Source organism: Hemiscyllium ocellatum, chromosome 13 (genome assembly GCF_020745735.1).
Source record: "Hemiscyllium ocellatum isolate sHemOce1 chromosome 13, sHemOce1.pat.X.cur, whole genome shotgun sequence".
Lineage (NCBI taxonomy): Eukaryota > Metazoa > Chordata > Chondrichthyes > Orectolobiformes > Hemiscylliidae > Hemiscyllium > Hemiscyllium ocellatum.
In genome coordinates, this window is record NC_083413.1 from 37,872,900 (window position 1) to 37,888,282 (window position 15,383).

The window sequence follows — 15,383 nt, forward strand, 5'->3', positions numbered from 1 at the left end:
CCACAGTAAACATTGATGCAAAATACTTGTTTATTATCTCACCCAGCTCCTGCGGCCCCACACATTGGTTGCCTTGCTAATCTTTGTGGGGCCCTATTCTCTCCCTAGTTACCCTAATGTATTTGTAAAAACCCTTTGCATTGTTCTTAACTCTATTTGCCAAAGATATCTCATGTCTCCTTTTTGCCCTCCTGATTTCCCTATTAAGTATGCTCTTATTGCCTTTATAATTTTCTAAGGATTCACTCAATCTATCCTGTCTATGCCTGACATATACTTCCTTCTTTTTCTTAATCAAACGCTCAATTTCTCTAGTCATCCAGCAATCCCTATACCTACAGCCTTTCCTTTCTCTAACAGGAATATACTTTCTCTGGACTCTTGTTCTCTAATTTCTGAAGGCTTCCCATTTTCCAGCCGTTCCTTTACCTGCGAACATCTGCCAGCAATCAGCTTTTGAAAGTTCTTGCCTAATACTATCAAAATTAGCCTTCCTCCAATTTACAACTTCAACTTTTAGACCTGGTCTACCCTTTTCCATCACTATTTTACAACTCATAAAATTAACGTCACTGGCTCCAAAGTGCTCCCCCACTGACACCTCAGTCACTTGCCCTGCCTTATTTCTCAAGAGTAGGTCAAGTTTTGCACCTCTCGAGGAGGTACATCCACATATTGAATCAGAAAATGTTCTTGTACACACTTAACAAATTCCTCTCCATCTAAATCTTTAACACTATGGCAGTCCCAGTCTATGTTTGTAAAGTTAAAATCCTCTACCATAGCCATCCTGTTATTCAGATAGCTGAGATCTCCTTACAAATTTGTTTCTTAATTTCCCTCCAATTATTAGTGGGTCTATAATACAACCCCAATAAGGTGATTGTCCCTTTCTTATTTCTCAGTTCAGCCCAAATAACTTCCCTGGATATATTTCTAGGAATATCCTCCCTCAGCACAGCTGTAATTCTATCCCTTATCAAGAGTGCCACTCCCCCTCCTCTCTTGCCTCCCTTTCTATCCTTCCTGTAGCATTTGTATCCTGGAACATTAAGCTGCCAGTCCTGCCCATCCCTGAGACACATTTCTGTAATTGCTATGATATCCCAGTCCCATTTTCCTAACCATGCCCTGAGTTTATTTGCCTTCCCTGTTAGGCACCTTGCATTGAAATAAATGTAGTTTAATTTATCAGTCCTACCTTGTTCTCTGCTTTGGCCCTCCCTGCCCTGATCTTTTAACTCACTTCTTTTCTCAATGTACCAGTCTCAGATTTATCTCTTTCCTCACTATCTCACTGGGTCCCACCCACACCCCCATCTTAATAGTTTAAATCCTCCAAAGCAGCTCTAGCAAATCTCCCTGCCAGTATATTAGTCCCTTTCCAATTCAGGTGCAATTTGTCCTTCTTGTACAGGTCACTTCTACCCCAAAAGAGATTCCAAAAGTCCAAAAATGTGAATGCTTCTTCCATACACCAGATCCTCAGCCATGCATTCATCCGCTGTCCTCCTCTTGCTGCCCTCACTAGCTTGTAGCTGCGGGAGTAATCCAGATATTACTACTCTCAATGATCACCTTTTTAAATTCCTGCCTAACTCTCTGTAATCCCCCTTCAGAATCTCAACTTTTTCCCTTCCCATGTTGTTAGTTTCAATGTGCTCAATCTCCCCCTTGAGAACATTCTGCACCCTCTGAGACACCCTTGATCCTGACACCAGGGAACCAACACACCATCCTGTTTTTTCGCTCCTGGCCACAGAAAGATCTGTCTGTACCTCGGACTAGAGAGCCCCTAACACAATCGATTGCCTGGAACCTGACGTACCCCTCATTGCATTAGAGCAAGTCTCGATACCAAAAACCTGTCTGTTCTTGCTACATTCCCCTGAGAATCCATCACCCCCTACACTTTCCAAAATAGCATACTTATTTGAAATGTTCATAACTACGCAAGACTCCTGTACTACCTGCCTACCTCTTTTACCTTTCCTGGAGTTAACCCATCCATGTGATTGTATCTGCAACTTTTTTCCCCTTCCTATAATTGCCATCCATCACATCCCCTTGCTCTTGTAAATTCCTCATTGCCTCTAACTGTCTCACCAACCGATCCATTCCATCTAATCGGCATTTATCGCAAATATAATCCTCAGTAATACATAAACTCTCCCTACACTCCCACATCAAGAAGAGCATATCACTTTTCTAGAGGCCATTATTGCTTCTTCCAATCTGCAGACCCAGAAAATAGCACTGTGTTATTCCCCTACAAAACCCTGCTCCAGGCTAACTTAATACTTATGGCTTATACTTTTAAGTTTAATCAAGAGACATATCTCAATAAAACATGCAATCAAGAAAGAACCCACACTACTCACTACTGCAGACTTACAGTAAGTCCACACTTAAAAATATAATTTATTTGTTGCTTCTATGCTGTGACCTCTCCCAGATTCCTCCAAGACCAGTTGTGAACTTTACTGTTTGTTAATTTTCCCAGATACACTCTCATGTCCAGCGATACATGAAATCAAACAGTAAAGGCAGTAACTGCGCAGGCTCACTGCTGTGTCAGGGAGCGGCGTGGGTTTCTTTCCTTCTTTTTCTCTCTCACCATGTGCTGCCTTGTCTGTTCCTCTCCCTTCTTAAAAGTGCTGTCGTTCTGACTTTTTTTTTCTCCAAAGTTCCAAAACAATGCAACAGCATAGAAACAGTAATTGCTGCTTCTGAAATTCGAGGAAATCACTTCAACACTTAAAATACCTCAAAAATGGAGCAGCCTGTTACAGCCAGAAATGTTTCCAGTCCTCCATCTTTGATTGTCTCCATCTTGCCTTCATCATTTAAAAATGGTGGGACATATGAGTTTGGTACTACAATGGAGAAAAGGCAGCAAACAAATCCTCGCAGCAGTTTCAAGTGCAGGAATCGAAACCTATCTCTTCCTGACCATTTGATTATTTTCTCTAATGCTTTATTTTGAAATTGTGGGTGATATAGCAGATGAAAATCACTTCCAAAGAGAAGAATATCAGCAAGACAAATCATTAAAGCATTAGACATTGATCAATATGGAAAAATGAAAATTCAGAATCCAAGTTTCAAAATACCATTGGGAAAACAAACTGCTTATCACATGGGGGAAAGGAACATGTCCATCAGCACTTCAATAAGAACTAACCCTCTGATACTCAAACAAGAATATCCACTTAAAATGTATCCGGCATGGTTTCTCAATGAATATATAAAGAGATGCTCACTGATTACATAATATTAAAAACAGATGCCAACAACAGCCAACATTTGAAAGGCTAAATGCTTTCCTGTGGCAATATCTACATTTTCTCTCTTCAGAGAATAATGACTGATTGTTTTTCAGACTTTAGGGACTAACTCAATGTTTTAGGTTGGATGGAAATCAGAACTGCAAAATTTCTCAAACCTGAACCTAGTCATCCTCAAACCCACTCACATTTGGTTTAATCGATTTGGAAATGGTGGGTGTTGATGGTCAGGAATTGGGCAATACATTTAATGAATGTGGAACATGAACATAGAACATAGAACATAGAAGGATACAGCGCAGTACAGGCCCTTCGGCCCTCGATGTTGCGCCGACCGAATCCTACCTAACCTATACTAGCCCAATAACTTCCAAATGCCTATCCAATGCCCGCTTAAATGACCATAAAGAAGGAGAGTTCACCACTGATACGGGCAGGGCATTCCATGAACTCACAACCCGCTGTGTGAAGAATCTACCCCTAACATCTGTCCTATACCTACCACCCCTTAATTTAAAGCTATGTCCCCTAGTAACACCTGACTCCATTAGCGGTAAAAGGTTCTTAGTGTCTACCCTATCTAAACCCCTAATCATCTTATACACTTCTATCAGATCTCCCCTAAACCTTCTCTTCTCCAATGAGAACAGCCCCAAGTGCCTCAGCCTTTCCTCATAAGATTTTCCTACCATTCCAGGCAACATCCTGGTAAACCTCCTCTGCACTCGTTCTAAAGCTTCCACATCCTTCCTATAGTATGGCGACCAAAACTGCACACAATACTCCAGATGAGGCCGCACCAGAGTCTTATACAACTGCAACATGACCTCATGACTCCGGAACTCAATTCCTCTACCAATAAAGCCCAGTACACCATATGCCTTCCTCACAGCACTATTTACCTGGGTGGCAACTTTCAGAGATCTGTGTACATGGACACCAAGATCCCTCTGCACATCCACACTACCAAGTAGCCTACCATTAGCCCAGTAATCCATCTTCTTGTTATTCCTACCAAAGTGAACGACTTCGCACTTAGCTACATTGAATTCCATTTGCCACATTTCCGCCCAGCTCTGCAACTTATCTATATCCCGCTGTAACCTACCACTTCCTTCCTCACTATCCACAACTCCACCGACTTTTGTGTCATCCGCAAACTTGCTTACCCAGCTTTCAAGTCCTTCCTCTAGATCATTTATAAACGTTTTAATGAAGTTGCCCATTTTTTCTCTGTTCCAACAAATGTCTTCAGCTCCTGTTTGCATTGTGTGCTGCTTGTTGCACTTTGTAGTCCATTTAAGATTGAGCTGTGGCCACACATGCACCATTCTTAAAAGGGCCTTGTTTATACAGGCCTTTTGTTCCCTGTGGATTCCCGATGAATTCATGTAGTGATTGGAAACAAGTGGACCTTGTTGAGAACAAGGTCCTTGATTAGGGGTTATTAATCTGGGCCATTCAGGAAGGCCTGCCTGACCAATATGACCAGGGATTTAGAATCTCCTCAGTTCAGGTGACTGACTCTGAGCTGCCTGGCCACAGCTAGTGTACTGTGCACAAGTAAATAAAGGGTGATTTGATGATGGCATATCATCCATTGTGCAATTATTTCAATTCATGACTTGCACCCACTCAGCTTAGACTGAATATAGGCTCCACAGTTAAGGGCCAGCAGGCTTTTGCAGAACACAGCAGCTAATGGCAGATGATGACTATTGCATGGAAAAAGTGTTTTCACACTACTGCTGAGGGCAAGAAAGAATATAGTGTATCCACATTTGCTGAAGATAAGTGGGGGTGGGGCAATAGAGGGACAGGTAGCATTGAGGAGGCAGGGAGACTGCAGAGGATTTGGACAGTTTAGGAGAGTGGACAAAGAAGTGCTAGATAGAGTACAATGTGGGAAAATGTGAGGACATGCACTTGGGTTGGAAGAATTGAGTCATGGACTATTTTCTAAAAGGGGAGAAAATTCAGAAGTCTGAAGTGCAAAGAGACATGGGAATTCTATGTTGAGTCAATAGTTAGGAGGTCAAATACAATGATTAGATTAGATTCCCTACAGTGTGGAAACAGGCCCATCAAGTCTACACCAGTCCTCTGAAGAGTAACCCACCCAGACCCATTCCCTCTGACTAATGCAACTAGCACTCTGGTCAATTCACCTAACCTGCACAGCTTTGGAATGTGGGAGGAAACCCACGCAAACACAGGGAGAACATGCAAACTCCACATAGAGAGCTGCCCAAGGCTAGAATCGAACCCAGGCACTGTGAGGCAGCCATGCTAACCACTGAACCACCAGGCCACTCTTGATGGAGACTGGTACAACTACAACATTTAAAAAGGCATCTGGAAGGGTACATGAATAGGAAGGGTTTAGAGGGATATGGGCCAAGTGCTGGTAAATGAAACTAGATTAATTTAGGATATCTGGTTGGAATGGACAAGTGGGACTGAAGGGTGTGTTTCCATGCTATACATCTCTATGACTTTAAGTGAACAGAGCTTAGGGTCTACATTGATGTAGACATGCAAAACTCTGTGGTCCTTGATTCAAGACAAGTGTAAGTGTTCATTATGAGTCTGTACAGGGAAGCATATTGCTCCAAATATAGCCCAGTATCAGACCAGGATCAACAATACCCTTAATAACCTGCCAGCAAAGGTGATAAGCTTTTATCAAGATACATTTTATCCATTTAAAAGACAACTGCAACTTGGCATAGCATGCATAAAAATAAAATAGGATTATGATCACCGATTTACTATCGATTACATGACAAAGAAGTGAGGAGGTCATTTTTATTCTTACAGTACTTACCAATACTGGAAATAGGCTTTTCTAAAAAAAAAGTGGAGATTTGTAATCAACTGGATATCATTGAATGGCTGATAATACAAAACCATCCATACCTCAAAAGATGAAGAAAATAGCAATAAAATAGCAGGGTTATTTTCTTTTGTACTCATGCACTGAACATACACAGATAGTACAGCATCTTCAATATTGACACTGGATCCAATGAAGTTTTGAGCATCGGGACAAACCTCCTTGTTACCAGTGACTGCCTCCCCTCCAACAATTAACTAGATCTCCTCCATGTCATACACCAGTAAGGAAGACAAGGTCACAGGATGTACTCAGGATAGGAGACTTAAATGCCCATCAAGAGAAGAGGTTGAACTCAGTGATGTAGGAAGGATATTCTCCTCAGGCTCAGTTTGTGGCAAACAGTGAGGGAACCAAAGTCAGAGACAAAATCCTATTTAACTTCAGCCTCACCAATGTAGATGTTGCAGATGTACCTGCTCATGATAATACTAGTAGGAATGACCACTACTCAAAGTTCCTTCTTCACTTTGAGGATATTGCTATACAATATGAAGGGTACTACCATGTCAAGTGAGTTCCATTCAGAAAATATCTAGCAGCTCTAAACTGGTCATCCCCAAGGTTCTGAAGATGTCCATTTCAATTCACTCCATGTGACAAGAAATGGCTGATGGCATTGGATACTGCAAAGACCACGGGGCCTACTAATATCTTAACAGTAGTATGGATGATTTGTGCTCCAGAACTACACACACCAACTACTCTTGTACAGCTACAATACTGGTCCTGTCCATAAAAATTAGGACAACATCAATGCAGCTAATTATTGCCTCATCATTCTTCTCAGCTCCACAGTGAAGTGATGGAAGGTGATGCTGAGAATGATATTAAGAAGAACTTACTTACCAATGCTCTGTTTGGGTCCCACCAAGATGACTTCATCAATGAGCTTACCAATATCGTAAAGGTCAGTTATAAGAATCTTCATGGATGGTTACACAGTGTATTACCCCATTCAACCTCAGCTATAAAGTGTCAAATAACATTCTTACTACACAAATCAGGAATCTGATGCAATACTCTGCACTTGCTCGCCCCGAAGTTGCAACTCAGTTCATGAGCTGCTCACCACTGGTTTAACCACGGTTATCTGCGTGTTTGAGTTTGTAGTTATAGAGTCAGAGAGATGTACAGCATGGAAACAGACGCTTCGGTCCAACCCATCCATGCCGACCAGATATGCCAACCCAATCTAGTCGCACCTGCCAGCACCCGGCCCATATCCCTCCAAATCCTTCCTATTCATATCCCATCCAAATGCCTCTTAAATGTTGCTATTGTATCAACCTCCACCACATCCTCTGGCAGCTCATTCCATACATGTACCACCCTCTGTGTGAAAAATTTGCCCTTAGTCTCTTTTATATCTTTCCCCTCTCACCCTAAACCTATGCCCTCTATTCCTGGACTTCCCGACCCCAGGGAAAAAACTTTGCCTGTTTATCCTATCCATGCTCCTCATAATTTTGTAAACCTCTATAAGGTCACCCCTCAGCCTCCGACACTGCAGGGAAAACAGCCCCAGCCTGTTCAGCCTCTCTCTGTAGCTTAGATCCTCCAACCCTGGCAACATCATGTAAATCCTTTCAAGTTTCACAATATCTTTCCGATAGAAAGGAGACCAAAATTGCACGCAGTATTCCAACAGTGGCCTAACCAATGCCCTATACAGCCGCAACATGACCTCGCCACTCATGTACTCAATACTCTGACCAATAACGGAAAGCATACCAAACGCCTTCTTCACTATCCTATCTACCTGCAACTCCACTTTCAAGGAGCTATGAACCTGCACTCCAAGGTCTCTTTGTTCAGCAATACTCCCTCGGACTTTACCATTAAGTGTATAAGTCCTGCTAAGATTTGTTTTCCCAATATGCAGCACCTCACATTTATCTGAATTAAACTCCATCTGCCACTTCTCAGTCCAGATCCCGTTGTAATCTGAGGTAACCCTCTTCGCTGTCCACTACACCTCCAAGTTTGGTGTCATCTGCAAACTTCCTAACTGTGCCTCTTATGCTCACATCCAAATCATTTATGTAAATGACAAAAAATAGAGGGCCCATCACCGATCCTTGTGGCACTCCACTGGTCACAGGCCTCCAGTCTGAAAAACAACCCTCCACCACCACCCTCTGTCTTCTACCTTTGAACTAGTTCTCTATCCAAATGGCTAGTTCTCCATGCATTCCATGAGATCTAACCTTGCTAATCTATCTCCCATGGGGAACCTTGTCGAATGCCTTACTGAAGGGAGGAAGATTTCTCCAGTTTCCTCATTTCCCCTCCCCCCACCTTATCTCAGTCGAATCCCTCGAACTCAGCACCGCCTTCCTAACCTGCAATCTTCTTCCTGGTCTCCCTGCCCCCACCCCACTCCAGCCTGTCATCCTCACCTTGACCTCCTTCCACCTATCACATCTCCATCGCCCCTCCCCCAAGTCCCTCCTCCCTACCTTTTATCTTAGCCTGCTGGACACACTTTCCTCATTCCTGATGAAGGGCTTATGCCCGAAACGTCGAATCTCCTGTTCCCTGGATGCTGCCTGACCTGCTGCGCTTTTCCAGCAACACATTTTCAGCTCAAATGCCTTACTGAAGTCCATATAGATTACATGTACTACTCTGCCCTCATCAATCTTCTTTGTTACTTCTTCAAAAAACTCAATCAAGTTTGTGAGACATGATTTCCCATGCACAAAGCCATGTTGACTATCCCTAATCAGTCCTTGCCTTCCCAAATTCATGTACATCCTGTCCCTCAGGATTCCCTCCAACAACTTGCCCACCACCGAGGTCAGGCTCACCGGTCTATACTTCCCTGGCTTGTTTTTACTGCCCTTCTTAAACAGTGGCACCACGTGTGCCAACCTCCAGTCTGCCGGCACGTCACCTGTGACTATCGATGATACAAATATCTCAGCAAGAGGCCCAGCAATCACTTCTCTAGCTTCCCACAGAGTTCTAGGTACACCTGATCAAGTCCTGGGGATTTATCCACCTTTAACCATTTCAAGGCATCCAGCACTTCCTCCTCTGTAATCTGGACATTTTGCAAAATGTCACCATCTATTTCTCTACAGTCTATATCTTCCATATCCTTTTCCACAGTAAACACTGATGCAAAAAATTCATTTAGTATCTCCCCCATTTTCTGTGCCTCCACACAAAGGCCATCTTGCTGATCTTTGAGGTGCCCTATTCTCTCCTTAGTTACCTGTTTGTCCTTTATATATTTGTAAAACCCCTTTGGATTCTCCTTAATTCTATTTGCCAAAGCTATCTTATGTCCCCGTTTTGCCCTCCTGATTTCCCTCTTAAGAATACTCCAACTTTCTTTATAGTCTTCTAAGGATTCACTCAATCTATCCTGTCTATACCTGACATATTCTTCCTTCTTTTTCTTAATCAAACCCTCAAATTCTTTAGTCATCCGGCATTCCCTACACTTACCAGACTTCCCTTCTTCCCTGACAGGAATATACTTTCTCTGGCTTCTTGTTACCTCATTTCTGAAGGCTACCCATTTTCCAGCCGTCCCTTTACATGTGAACATCTGCCTCCAATCAGTTTTCAAAAGTTCTTGCCTAATACCGTCAAAATTGGCCTTTCTCCAATTTAAAACTTCAACTTTTAGATCTGGTCTATCCTTTTCCATCACTATTTTAAAATGAATAGAATTATGGTCGCTGGCCCCAAAGTGCTCCCCCACTGACACCTCAGTTACCTGCCCTGCCTTATTTCCCAAGAATAGTCAAGTTTTGCACCTTCTCTAGTAGGTACACTCACATACTGAATCAGAAAATTGTCTTGTACACACTTAAGAAATTCCTCTCCATCTAAACTTTGGCAGTCCCAGTCAATGTTTGGAAAGTTAAAATCCCCTACTATAACTACCCTATTTTTCTTAGAGATAGCTGAGATCTCCTTACAAGTTTGTTTCTCAATTTCCCTCTGTCTATTAGGGGGTCTATAATACAATCCCAATAAGGTGATCATCCCTTTCCTAATTCTCAGTTCCACCCAAATAACTTACCTAGATGTATTTCCGGGAATATCCTCCCTCAGCACAGCTGTAATGCTCTCCTTTATCAAAAATGCAATCTCCCCCACCCCACCACCCACCCCCCTCTCTTGCCTCCCTATCTATCCTTCCTGTAGCATTCATATCCTGGAACATTAAGTTGCCAGTTCTGCCCATCCCTGAGCCATGTTTCCGTAATTGTTATGATGTCCCAGTCCCATGTTCCTAACCATGTCCTGAGTTCATCTGCCTTCCCTGTTAGGCCCCTTGCATTTAAAGGGTATTTATCTTGAGAATATAAAAGCAGAGATGTACTCCAGAAGCTCTGGTCAGACCACATTTGGAGTTTTGTGTGCAGTATTCAGCCCTATATCTCAGGAAGGATGTACTGCTCAGTGGAGGTTCACAGGAATGTCCCAGGAATGAAAAGTTTAACATTTGAGGAACATTTCAGGACTCTGGGTTAATACTCAATGGAGTTCAGAAGGAAGGGGGGAGGCGGGTTCTAATTGAAACATTCAGAATGCTGAGTGGCCTGGACAGAGTGGATGTTGGGAAAACGTTTCCCTTGGTAGGAGAACTAGGACCTGAGGACACAGCCTTAAATTAAAGGAAAGATCTTTTAGAATAGAGATAAGGAGACACTTCTTCAAGTGGAGTGTGGTGAATCTCTGGAATTATTTGCCACAGAAGGCTGTGGAGGTCAGGTCATTGAGTATATTTAAGACTATCAGTGTATCAAGGGGATTAAGGGTTATGGGGAGAAAGCAGGAGAGTAGGGTTGAGAAACTTATCAGCCGTGATTGAATGGTGGAGCAGACTCGATGGGCTGAATGGTCTAATTTCTGTTCCTGTGTCTATTATAGTCTAATAGAGTGTAACGAGAACACAAATAACAACAACTTATATTAAAGTGTACAGGTAGAGCTAATTCTTGATCAGTAGAGAAATCAAGGGTTATGGGGAAAGGACAGGAAAGTGTTGAACAGGAGTGTTGGATCATCCATGATCCTATTGAATGGTGGAAAAGGCTCAAGGATGGTTGGGTGGAATTATCACTAGGCTATTAATTCAGAAACTCAGTCAATATTCTGGGGTCCCAGGTTTGAATCCTGCCACAGCAGGAAAAATGTGCAATTAAGAATCTATTTATAACCATGAAAACATTGTTGATTATCAGAAAAACCCATCTGGCTCACTGATGTCCTTTAGGAAATGAAATCTGTCATCCTCACCAGGTCTAGCTGACTTGTGACACCAGACCCACAGCAATATGACTGACTCACAACTGCTCTCTGAAATGGCCTGGCAAGCCAATGAGATGTAACAATTATTGCCTCAAGAAAGAAATGAAACTGGGTGGACCGCATGGCATCGACCTAGGGCAACAGCAAAAACAGCCCTGATGGTCCTGTTGAGTCATTTTTACTAACATTTGGGGGGCCATGCCAAAAACTAAGAGAGGTGTCTCACAAACTACTCAAGCAACATATTCATACTTATGGAATCACACCTGACAGATAATGTCCCAGACACCACAATCACCATCCCGAGATATGTCCTTTACCTACCAGCAGGACACACCCAACAGTGGTATATAGTTGGGATGGAGTTGACCTGGGAGTCTTCAATGTTGATTCTGGACCCCATGAAGTTTCATGGCTTTAGGATAAATATAGGCAAGGAAACCTCCTGCTGGCTACCACGTGCCATCTTCCCCCAACTTATGAATCAGTACTCCTCCACATTGAGTAACACTTGGATAAAAATCTGAGGATGGCAAGAGCAGAAAGTATACTTTGGGTGGGGGATTTCAAAGTCCACCACCAAGAATGGCTTGCCAGCAGTACTACAGTCCGAGCTGGTCAAGTCCTCGTGGACATAGCTGCTAGACTGGGTCTGCAGCGGGTGGTGAGGGAACCAACAAGTGAGAACAACATGCATCCTTACCAATCTGCCAGCTGCAGGTGCATCTGTCCCTGACAATATCAATAAGAGTGTCCATTGCATAGTCCTTGTAGAGATCAATTCCTTTTTCCACACTGAGAATCCTTTCCATTGTATTGTGTGGCAATCACCATGCTAAACGGGGTGGATTGCTGAAAATGTGTTGCTGGTTAAAGCACAGCAGGTTAGGCAGCATCCAAGGAACAGGAAATTCCACGTTTCGGGCCAGAGCCCTTCATCACGAGTCTCTCTCTCTCTCACTGCACCCCCCAGGTCACTTTAACCAGCTTCACATTTTCAGCTCTGATCTCCAGCATCTGCAGACCTCACTTTTTACTTTTTTAAACAGGGTGGATTGAACAGATCTAGCAACTCAAGACTGTGTGTCTATGAAGCGCTGTGGACCATCAACAACAGCAGAATTCCAGTGCAATCTTTAATCTGATGGCCTGTCATACCCCCCACTCAGCCATTACCAACAACAATGGCAATTGCAGGAGGGTATGCCAGGAGCAGCACCAGCTATACATAAAAGTCAGATGCCAACCCGGTGAAGCTACTATACTGGACTCCTTACATGACAAACACCAAGAGCAGCAAGTGATAGACAGAGCTAAGCAAGTCCAAAACTAACAAATCAGATTTAAGCTCTAAGAAAGGGTCACTTGGCCTGAATGGTTAACTCTAATTTCTCTCCATACATGCTGCCAGACCTGCTGAGCTTTTCAAGCAACAGCTGGTTGCATTTCTGATTTACAGCATCAGTAGTTTTTCTGATTTTATTTCAGATTCTGAGAGGGCTTGACAGAGCTGACAAGCTGTTTTTTTCTAGCTGGAGAACCGAGAACGTAAGGATATAGTCTTTGGGTACCGATACTGCTGTGGATGCTCATTACTTGAGTATAATCAGGATTATAGGACAAAGGGAATTAAGGAAATTTGGGATTAGACCAGAAGTGGAGTTGAGGTTAAAAATCAACGATGATCTAATTGAATGATATTGAAATATACAAGGTGAGTATATTCAGCTGTAAGATATGGTTTCACCAAAGCAGGTTAGAGGGACTAAATGACGTCTTCTTGCTCCCATTGTTTAAGTCATTGGATTAGAATTGCTCCATCCCATTCCTCCAGGTGTTCTAACGTCCACAGTTATCAGACTACAAAAACTTCCAGCAATGACTGAGTCCTTCCACTCTCTAACCCACCCCTTCCAAATTCTCCTTCACTCTGACCTTCCATTAAGTCTCTTCAACATTGCCCATCTCTCCTTATTGACTGTCCTTGCAATTCTAACCTCCCCAATGACCACAGTCTCACTCTGGGGTCAGTTCAAGTTAAAAGCATCAACATAGGATCATCGTAGGATAAAGTTTGGAAGGAACTGGAGTCATCATTGAGAAGTTGTTTCCGCTAGGTGAGAAATCTAGAACATGAAGACACAGACTCTGGATGAAGGGCTAACTATTTAGGACTGAGATTAGGGAAATTGCTTCACTCAAAGGATTGTGGATCTTTGAGATTTTCCAGTCATATGATTGAGGATGCTCCATCATTTAATATATTCATATCTGAGAGAAACAGACTTTTGTCTCTCTGAAAATTGAGCAGTATGAGGAGAGACTGGAAGGTAGAGCTAAAACCAAGATCAACTACAATCTTATTCAATGACAGTCACGCAAAATGATCTGCTCCCCCTCTGACTCCTTACGTTCTTATCTTGTTATCCTGATCCTCAATCTCTCTTTAACTCCCACTAACCTCTACATTTTCACCTGGTGTCTCTTCAATAGCACATATTCACCCTCTGATCATTCAAACAATGCTGTACCTATTCTTCTATAAAGATTGATTGAAAAGTAGGTTGTGCGGAGGACACAAGAAAACTACAAAGGAATACAGATAAGTAAGTTGGCAAAAATCTGGCAATTGCAACAAAATATGAAATTGTTCATTTGGCAGAAAGAATAAAAAGAAACATATTATCTAAATAATGAGGGATTGCAGAATCCTGAAATGCATGAATCACAAGTAGTTGTCATGCAGGTTCACTAAGTAATTAGGAAGGCTAATACAAAGCCTTCATTTATTTTGAAAGGATTTGAAGACAGAAGTAGGGAGACTAAGTATTGATTATATAGTACATCTGGAGTACAATGTACAAAATTGGTCTCCTTGTTTAAGAAGTGATGTAAATACTATGAAAGCACTTCTGGTAAAGAAGTGGCCTAGACTAATCACTGATTGGGCAGATCATTTTATGAAGAAAGGTTCAACAGGATGAGAAACTTGATTGAAATATAAAAGATCCTGAAGGATCTGGACAGAACAGATGCGGAAAGAATGTTTCCTCTTGTGCGACTATATAGAATTAGTGCAAATTGTTTTAAAATAAAGGGTACCGCATTAAAGATAGTGTCATAGAGTCATAGAAATGTACAGCAAACCCTTCAGTCCAACTCATCCACGACGACCAGATATCCCAACCCAATCTAGTCCCACCTGCCTGTACCCAGTCCATATCCCTCCTAACCCTTCCTATTCATATACCCATCCGGATGCCTTTTAAATGATGCAATCGTACTAGCCTCCACCACTTCCTCTGGCAGCTCATTCCATACACACACCATCCTCTTTGTGAAAAAGTTGCTCTCTTTTATATCTTTCCCTTCTCACCCTAAACCTATGCTCTCTAGTTCTGGACTCCCCCATCCCAGGGAAGAGACTTTGTCTATTTATCCTATCCATAACCTTCATGATTTTATAAACCTCTATAAGGTCACCCCTCAGCCACTGATGCTCCAGGGAAAACAGCCCCAGCCTGTTCAGCCTATCCCTATAGCTCAAATCCTTCAAACTTGGGCAACATCCTTGTAAATCTTTTCTGAACCCTTTCAAGTTTCACAACATCTTACCGATAGAAAGGAGAGCAGAATTGCATGCAATATTCTAACAGTGGCCATACCAATGTCCTGTACAGCCGCAACATGACTTCCCAGCTCCTGTACTCAATACTCTGAGCAATAAAGGAAAGCATACCAAATGCCTTCATCACTATCCTAGATCCCTGCGACTCCATTTTCACGGAGCTATGAACCTGCATTCCAAGGTCTCTTTGTTCAGCAACACTCCCAAGACCTTACCATTAAGTGCATAAGTCCTGCTAAGATTTGCTTTCCTAAAATGCAGCACCTCACATTTATCTGAATTAAACTCCATCTGC